Raw genomic sequence first — 9,651 nt, 5'->3', positions numbered from 1 at the left:
CGAAGTTGGAAATGTTGTCAAATCATCTGCTGGCAGGTGGGATCCATCTATGAATTTTATGGAGACCTTCCAATAAATTGGAGCTTATTTAGAATTTTGTCAAAGTATCTCCTAGCATCTTAGAAATTCCTATGGTTTTGTGAAAGGATCTTTTGAGACCCAGAATATTTCTATCACGCCATATTTCCTCTGACAAGTAAGTACGCCATTTCGCTGCAGGTCTTGATCAGGCACACGCAGCCACCGGTCGGGTACCTGGGGGTCTCTGGCGTCCCACGGCCGTTCAACTCCACAGCGTGGCGGGTGCTGGGGCGTCGCGGTTGGTTTACCACACGGGGCTGCCGCGAATGCTTGACCTCCAACCGACCGGCACCTTTCGGCTGAGCTGAAATGATGCAGATACAGGTCGGCTCCCTGACAGTGTGCTGTTTGTTACTCACACGTGACCCCTGCCAGTCAGAGGTCAGTGACCTCTGTCCTGGCACTGGTCATGGCAGTGGCAGGGTCAAATCAGAGAACGCATGATCATCCACATAACAGCAACCTCAATTGTAAAGAACCTCCAAAATGGTGAAGGCTTGTCAGGAATCTAAGCGTTGTTCACGTTTTACATGTGTCGCCATTGTTCCATCAGTACGCATGCACGTTTCAACAAGAACACCTCGGTGGACCGTATGACTGAAGAATAATAAAGTATCAGCCAACCAGAAGAAATCATTACTAACCTGCTCCAGAGTGCTTCTTGATGTTTATGTTCTTTATCTTCAGTCCGGCCTTCGGTTTTTGTTTGCTCTTCTGTCGACTCACAAGAGAAGCAATGTGAGCAACGCTTTGGTCCGGTACGTGTTCCACCAGCGTTTCCGTTCCATCTTTGGTCAACTGCGGGCCAGATAATTGGAGGTAGTCAGCACCAAAACCGCATGCAGCTGCCCAATATGACTGAAAATGTAATGCTTCTTTTAATGTCAGAATTATCCAACGTGTGCGTTCACTATCAACATATTCATTGTTCCTCACCCAAACCAAATTTTTGTCATGCAGCTAACCTAGAAAAGTGCTTATAAAATATAGCAACACAAAATCAGAGACCCAAAAAGGCAATCACACCAAGCAATAGATTGTCTCTGGATGATTCACTATTAAAGGGCCTGTTCCTCATTTGTTCCTCATTTTGTCATGCAGCTAACCTAGAAAAGTGCTTATAAAATATAGCAACACAAAATCAGAGACCCAAAAAAGCAATCACACTAAGCAATAGATTGTCTCTGGATGATTCACTATTAAAAGGCCTGTTCCTCATTTGTTCCTCATTGGTTTTCAGCTGACGTAGCTTTGAGACCTAAACCTCTCTAGTTGCTGAGCCATAAGCCTGCAGACATGTATAGACTATTCTGTGTAGACTTTTTCAAGGTCTATCAGGCATTCATGATGCCACAATAACATCATTCAAATCCTGTCATTCAATGGCCATGCGGCGATCTAGGCCAAGAAAAAATAATTGTCGCATCGTTCATATCTGGCCCTCGTGAGCACCACTTCCAGATGTAACGGCCGTCCTTTGGCTCTCAATCAACATTGTACAAGGTACGATGACGCGATCAAAGAGTGACGTATTGAGGAGCATCTGTACCAAATAGAGAAGTGATGTTGTCTGGAGCAGTCTTTTCCACTTAAAGTTATACGAACACTTATAAGCGAGTGCTTTCATCATATCCGATGCTCGCTTTCATATCTTCAAAAAAGGAACATTCCCTTTCAGGCAACCGCATCACATCGTAAGGACACATAACGATAAGTAAATAGCATGATAAGCTGTGGGCAAGTTCATCGAACAAATGACAATCAGTTCTAGTACCGGACTTTTGGCCAATCATGCAATAGCATTGCATTCGGATAGGACTAAATGTTGTATGAAGTCGATGTGATCTAGATCTGACTCTTGTCTCCACGTTTAGTGGCAAATACGCGCAAACACACCAGTTCGATGGCGCGCACGCGCAATACACGCAAACACTAGAAAACACAGATGGCGGAAAATGGGTTCAACCCTGATGAGTTGCAAACGGATATATGTTGTTTTTTACAGAGACAGAGGTAGAGGCAGAGGCAGCAAGGCAGCGAGGTCATGCAGCGAGCTCGTGCAATGCACAGTCGGCTTAGACAGTTCTTTTCCAATACTTCCCGTTGTCGTTTCGTGATGTATTAATTAATTCGTAATTATGTGTATATATATATATATATACATATATATATCATTTTCCTTTCGGGGACAACTTTCCTACTTTATCCAGTGAGTAAATATTTGGCATTTGTAAAGAACAGTCAAACAGATATCTCTGACCGAACGGCACCAGTCCTGGAAGCTCAGTTAGCTGGAACGCTTGCCTTGGGATTCATCCACCGTAGTGGGGCGGGTTCGCGTCGCTTTAAGTACTCGCTATTTGACCCCAATTGGGATGGCCTGCGGCCGCCAGCAGCGGCTGCCTGAATACCACGCGCTCGGGCGGGCGTCAGTTTTTCCCCTTGGGATATCAAAAACTAAGAGAGTTAGAGATACCAACTTCATAGGCCGCCTTGGCCTGTGTGAGCTCACTTGTGCCAAAATCGGAGACTCCTAGGCCCTCACCTTCGGGTCACATGAGGTCAAACAGGATCAAACTCTAGATTAATGCCCAAAGTGACCCCGACCTTCTCATCCAACCGCTTTGGACCTAGGTACCTGCCCTAAGCAAAAGGTCAATGGTTTCCATTTTTCAGCGACTTTGTTTGACATTTAGAAGGGCATGGTAACCAAAAACCTACAATATTGCTTCGATTTTCGAATCTGAATATGCAAAAAAGATTGCGCTATGCAACATACTCTAAAAAACAAGAGGTCGGCTTGGGTCATTTCAGGTCAGTGACATACTATGACCTTTAAATAGTCTATGGAAGATGTCTACTGCGGTCCCTGTAATCAAGGAATCCGGAATGAGCATCAGAAACTACCCCAGAAGGCACCCTCGCCAGTAAAAAGGTAGGTTGGTTCTGACCCCGGAGTGACCTTCATGCCAGACCCAACGCCAATCAAGTTTTTCGTTGACTAATTCAATTGCCTGTTATCTGAGAAACCATGCCAGTGATGCATGACCTCATTTAACACTCCATTGTCGGATCAGATTGAACGATTCCCTTGAAAATGTCATCACTGATAGCCACGGCCTGACTTTGACCTGTCATAGGTCAACGCCTCACAGGGTACATCTAATTTTGCGTACCAAAAGATCCGTTGTTCCATTGCCTACAACTATACAACGTTTGGCGGTGCTACGCCCCCGTCCATCGCAAATTACTCTGCAAAAACTTCGGAGGAATCAAACTGACCAACCACCCGAGCGCGTGTTAAGCTTTCACTGCAACATTCTGCCGTGGAAACGAAATTCTTCGATCAAATGGTGAGGCTAGGGCTCACAAAACAAACGCTGCCCGGCGCGGCATCCCAGAAATCGATTTGAAGGAACCCAGAAATCCAATCCAGGAGAGAACGCCTCGCTGAAATGCAAGAGAAAGCCGTGAAAGGGCTGGTCATTGCGGGGATGACCTCATCCTCCACATCTTGCAAAGCCTGAAGCTTCTGCCATATCAGACCACTGATATCGACATGCCAGCACAGTTCCCTGTCGTTATCGAACTTGAGAGGACCAATGGTCACGGTCTCTGCAGGAGACCGTGACAATCTTTGCGGTCACTTATCGTGCAATCATGCAGTTTTTAAACGCATGCGAACTAGCACAACTGGTTCACATGTCCGGCAACAATGCCAGGTCATTTGAACGGATGCTATCTTACACGGCGCACTTTTCTTGCGACCTTGCAATGTAACCAAATTGAAAGAAGCCCATGCGGAATGCTATCTCCTAACGCAACTATTTCCAACAGCCGCTACAGGCATGAAGTGTTTTCATTCTGATCCCCATGCACAAAAGTATGACATTGGTTACATAACTGGGATCTCTAATCCGTTCATGAGCAGTGGGTGGTTTTGTGTTTTCTCCTCATGCAGCATAGCTACAAGCACCGTGACATTCGAAGCCAATCCAGAGGACCACGTGCAGAAATAAGAACGGCGGAAAGCAGCATGATAGAGCTAGCGGAACAATGGGACTCGCAATTCACGCGTCTACTGTCCACGACAACCAAGATCATGCCAGATCGCCGTTCATGTCTTTGCTACGAGCTGCTGTAAATAATGCAGTATTTCTTACTATAGGATTAACTTCACAGGCATTCTGCACCGCTTCTTACAAACGTCACACCGCGTAACATGGTTCATCTAACGCGCTGGCACATGAGGTCGCAAGGCAAGCAAGCCCGTTCACAGATGTGTTTGGCTGGGTGCTGTGGACGTGCGCACGTTCAGTATCATGTTCTGACTGCGATAGGACCTCCACAGCGCGATGTAAGTTGTGTGACGTCAAGCACTTCACGGCAAGATTCTCATGGCGCGGGTGGTCAACAGCCAGAAGCATTAGTTTGAGGGCCTCAGCCATCGCTGCTGAAAACAAGCTATGATAAGCGCTTCGCCTCGCCACTCCGACCCGCCCAGTCACCCCTCAGGTGTCTCTCAGTGCCGGCCCGCCCAGTCATCCCTCGGGTATCTGCCGGCCCGCCCAGTCATCCCTCGGGTATCTCTCAGTGCCGGCCCGCCCAGTCACCCCTCAGGTGTCTCTCAGTGCCGGCCCGCCCAGTCATCCCTCGGGTATCTGCCGGCCCGCCCAGTCATCCCTCGGGTATCTCTCAGTGCCGGCCCGCCCAGTCACCCCTCAGGTGTCTCTCAGTGCCGGCCCCGCCCAGTCATCCCTCGGGGTATCTGCCGGCCCGCCCAGTCACCTCTCAGGTATCTCTCAGTGCCGGCCCGCCCAGTCATCACTCAGGTGTCTCTCAGTGCCGGCCCGCCCAGTCATCCCTCAGGTGTCTCTCAGTGCCGGCCCGCCCAGTCATCCCTCGGGTATCTGCCGGCCCGCCCAGTCATCCCTCGGGTATCTCTCAGTGCCGGCCCGCCCAGCCATCCCTCGGGTATCTCTCAGTGCCGGCCTGCCCAGTCATCCCTCAGGTATCTCTCAGTGCCGGCCGCCCAGTCACCTCTCAGGTGTCCTCTCAGTGCCGGCCCGCCCAGTCATCTCTCAGGTGTCTCTCAGTGCCGGCCCGCCCCAGGTCTCATCCCTCTCAGTGCCGGCCGCCAGTCATCCCTCAGGTGTCTCTCAGTGCCGGCCCGCCCAGTCATCCCTCAGGTGTCTCTCAGTGCCGGCCCGCCCAGTCATCCCTCGGGTATCTCTCAGTGCCGGCCTGCCCAGTCATCTCTCGGGTATCTCTCAGTGCCGGCCCGCCCAGTCATCCCTCAGGTGTCTCTCAGTGCCGGCCCGCCCAGTCACCCCTCAGACATCTCTCAGTGCCGGCCCGCCCAGTCATCCCTCGGGTATCTCTCAGTGCCGGCCCGCCCAGTCATCCCTCGGGTATCTCTCAGTGCCGGCCCGCCCAGCCATCCCTCGGGTATCTGCCGGCCCGCCCAGTCATCCCTCAGGTATCTCTCAGTGCCGGCCTGCCCAGTCATCTCTCAGGTGTCTCTCAGCGTGTCAGTCCCGCCCAGTCCCGCCCAGCTCAGGTGTCTCTCCGTGCGTCGGTTCTAAGCAAGGAGACTGCTTGCGCTTCTATCGGAGATCCACACACAACACAGATACAGATGTAATGTATAGATATACAGATACAATACGGACTCAGATAAAAAAAATAGATATGCGTACACCATAAAGTTAGAGAGCATAGCGCTGACAGAGCAGCTCTGCATGTATCCGTTCCAGCCTATCGCATCCTAGCGAGGAGACCGCGTCGGCCCCCGGAGAAATGACAAGGTTACACCCACCCCATGAGGAAACGGCTTCATCTTACCCGCACTGTATATCCGGGTATGGAACGAGGAAGAGAAACAGAGATCCCCAGCGTTTGGAAGCCACGCTTCTGGAACGGTATTGGCCGATCCAACCAGGTCCTTCGAAATCCCCTGAAAGTTTGCGGGATCGGCTTAGGCCTCTGTGATACGAGTGTGTAAAGCGAAAAAGTCTGGGGGCAAATAAACGTACTGTACGCATGTTGCGAACTCCTCTCGGGGTGTCGCCATTCGAGAACGGTGTTGGATCAGTGATAATGCACTTGGGCCACAGGGGTTGGTGATATAGTTTGCGTTGCGTTGCGTGCTGCTGAAACACTCTCAAGTGTCAAGGATGTGAAATGTGCACAGGTGCGGCGCACAACAGTAACTTTCGCCGAAACCATGTAAAGACACCACATGGCCTCACCTGGCATAGTCACCCATTTGGAAACCATCGTCGCCGTCTTGCACACAGCACACGACCTCATCGCTCTATTTTTCTAGGATACGGGAACTGGCGTCCCTAAAAGCAGCTACATAGTCCGACAAACTGTCAGATAATAAGAACATGACTGAACCACTGAGCTTCTTTCCGGCTCAGGGCCCCGTAGTGCCATGGCCGGCGTTACAGCGCCGTTACACCACGGCACCCCGTTACAACACCGTTACGCCACGGTGTCCCGTAACAACGCCGTTACACCACGGTGTCCCGTTACAACGCCGTTACGCCACCGCATCCCGTTACAACACCGTTACACCACGGCACCCCGTTATAACACAGTTACACCACGGCACCCCGTTATAACGCCGTTACACCAGTGTCCCGTTATAACGCCGTTACGCCCCGGCGTCTCGTTACAACGCCGTTACACCACGGCACCCCGTTATAACACGTTACACCACGGTGTCCCGTTACAACGTCGTTACACCACGGCGTCCCGTTACAACACCGTTACACCACGGCGTCCCGTTACAACGCTGTTACACCACGGCACCCCGTTACGACAGTGCCAACTTACTGCCAAGCCTTAGTACAACTAGTGTGCACTAACAGCCCGAAGCGCCCATGAAGAGAACGACAGATGTTACAGAGACTGGGGGCGGATGCCGGCATTGCCGCCACAGGAGCGTTACGTCACACTTAGCAGATAAGGATACACAGCGTCACCCGCCTCTCACGTCAGCAGGAGGGACGGCCACAGGAGCATGACGTCACACTTAGCAGGTAAGGACACACAGCGTCACCCGCCTCTCACGTCAGCAGGAGGGACGGGCATCACTTGGAGGCGAACTCCGTGCCTCTGGTCTCACAAAGGCATAGCTTGACCATTGCACTACCCACATCTTCTCAGGAGTAAGTACTGTGACTTTACGCACGAGAGCTTTAAACTATGACACGAGCTATAAAACAATTATCTGGGGGCATGAGCGCAAAGTGTGCAGTTGTCAAACGTGCCTGCCATCATAACTGGTTCTTTACAAAACGAGTCTAGTTGCAATATAAGCAACGAAGAGTGGTAATGATAATAGGGCTATCGTACAGTGCGGATAATAGTAACCGTAATAATAGCAATAGCACTTGCAAACGCTTATGGTTATCATAACAATAGTACCAGTAAATAGTAAAAGTAACAATAATAAAGGTAATATTAATAGTACTAATACCTAGCAAAAAAAATCAACAGACGCAGCTTTCTGCATGACGTGAAATGATCGAGAAATAAAGATTAAGTTATGCCTTGTAAAATAACATTTGACTCAAACCTACAGGTTTGTTTAATTCGTCAATCAGGACATTGCACATGTTGTACTTCTCTCAACTACACTTGCATATATGGCATCGCCTAAGTACACGCATTTGCCACAAGCGGCGGTCCATAAATCACATCACGCATGCAGAAAGGGAGGGAAGGTCTTGATGGAGCGTAACGGAAGCGCGGCAAGAGAGGGAGGAGGTTTTGCGCAGGGTAACGTTATGGTCATGTGTGGCTGTGTCATCCTAGACTTGAAAATAGCAACAACAAAATGCGCAACGACATTCATGGACGGCTCCTAATTTTCTTTTCGCTAGCTTCGATCACGGCGTGCCGGCGGTGCAAATGGGTTTTATCACCAGAGGGGTGTTTTGAGCCAGCAGGTCGTCAACCTGTACTCCCAAGAACATCAACAGGTGTTTAGCCTTAATGGCACTAGTACAACTCTATCTATGCACGGCGTGTCTCATCGGGACCCGAACACGGCCAGGCTGTCGGCCTCTCAAACTGCTCTGATAGACAACACTGTAAGCCTCATGCCTCCAGTGTGTGATGTCATCCAGTGACGTCACTCGTGGTGTGTGCCTCTATTCGGCAATCGGCAAGAGAACGGGTACGTTGACGTGCCGCGGGGGCGTGCCCAGCAGAGAGTAATTTGTCGTCCTTGCATGGCATGATGCGCATTTTTCCTATGTCGCACCTCATCTGATCATTTTTAGTGGAGCCATTCTGCGAATGTAGGCACGACCACTGCGTCATTCGCGTGCAGTGTTTCAGCATCACCTAGGAAGTGTCGTTTTAACGCAGCTCTTCAGGGCCGTTTGTATTCAAGAGGTTATCTGATGCATGACCATGTTCACTCACCACTTCGTACTTGTATCATCCTTCCTTCATCACTGGTTCGCATTATTCGACAATGCCCAAAATCGTCTTTTTACAAATTGCACAGTAAAGTTTTCAACGTTCCTCACCTTTGCATCCGAAAATTTCACAACATGCGCCATTTTGGTTTGACACAAGCTCGAACCATTCTGAAGGTAGCTGTGTAAAAATACATGTGAACGCGCCCCCACTTCCAAAGCGGTGCACAACACCGCAAGTCCTCCGACGGGATACCACTCCAGCTGGTCTCGCCAATCCTATTCTTAGGGATTATTCCTTGGCGCATTTCTAGTTCGCAACCCCTATTTGACATACTGACTAACTTCTGGCTAGCAATGACATCATTTCATGCTTTTGCCAATATCACACCACGCTAATGACGATACAACTAGAGAAGAAAGGTGACGTATACTCACTGGCGAGTTGTCTCAATGTCAGGCCTCGTTTCGTGGAGACAAGACAGGACCTGAGGAGCTTCTTCGTGTCCTCGCTCGCCATCAGCCTGTCCTCTCAGCCAGCCCGCGGCTTCTCTTCACGGCCTGCCGATGCCACGGCGGCTTCACCTGGTAACAGGAGCCAAGTTTTGACAACTGCCGCTGTCGGTGACTGTTCTACTGTTGCGCTGTGAAACACGCGTATCAGCAAAGCACGTGAAAGCTGCGGGTTTGACCAGGGGGAAGCGCCACAAGTTTAACTGACCGGTAGTCAAAAACTTTGAATATCCATCACACACCATTTAATTTCTGAAACATCTCATGTAATTCATTTGGAAATATTTTGATTTATTATTTTCTATCCTGGGGTTAATAAATAGCGATGATCTATACCTCGTATTCCTTTTTTACAGAAACCACGGTTTTGGAGAAGCTGGTGGTTGCAATTTATTTGCATATAATTCTACGGCGCCAACCCAACGAAAGACTTAAAAGGCAAAGATATATAAATGTTGAGGAAAATCAGAACTGGTCCAAAGGTGCCCAATGCTGACTTTTTGAGATATATTACAAATCTTTGCATGAAACGTATACACTCTGAACTTTTTGCCAGTTCTACAGTATGCACATTTCACAAAAACATCGGCCTTTCCTGTGTTTTGCCTGCACCGAACCT

General features: G+C 49.7%; 1 long non-coding RNA gene across 1 annotated transcript; it reads right to left on the bottom strand.

Annotated features, from left to right (window-relative positions):
- Positions 1-349: 349 nt before the first annotated feature.
- Positions 350-9,144, bottom strand: LOC119102015 (uncharacterized). The gene is made up of 3 exons (XR_005094635.1): positions 8,958-9,144; positions 726-879; positions 350-385 (listed from the first exon to the last, which is right to left on the bottom strand). It is a non-coding gene; the product is annotated as an uncharacterized LOC119102015 (long non-coding RNA).
- Positions 9,145-9,651: the final 507 nt, after the last annotated feature.

This window comes from Pollicipes pollicipes, unplaced genomic scaffold (genome assembly GCF_011947565.3).
Source record: "Pollicipes pollicipes isolate AB1234 unplaced genomic scaffold, Ppol_2.1 Scaffold_5310;HRSCAF=6273_pilon_pilon_pilon, whole genome shotgun sequence".
In the NCBI taxonomy this organism is placed as follows: domain Eukaryota; kingdom Metazoa; phylum Arthropoda; class Thecostraca; order Pollicipedomorpha; family Pollicipedidae; genus Pollicipes; species Pollicipes pollicipes.
The sequence above is the reverse complement of the archived record's forward strand: the minus strand, read 5'-3'. Positions and strand labels throughout refer to the sequence as shown.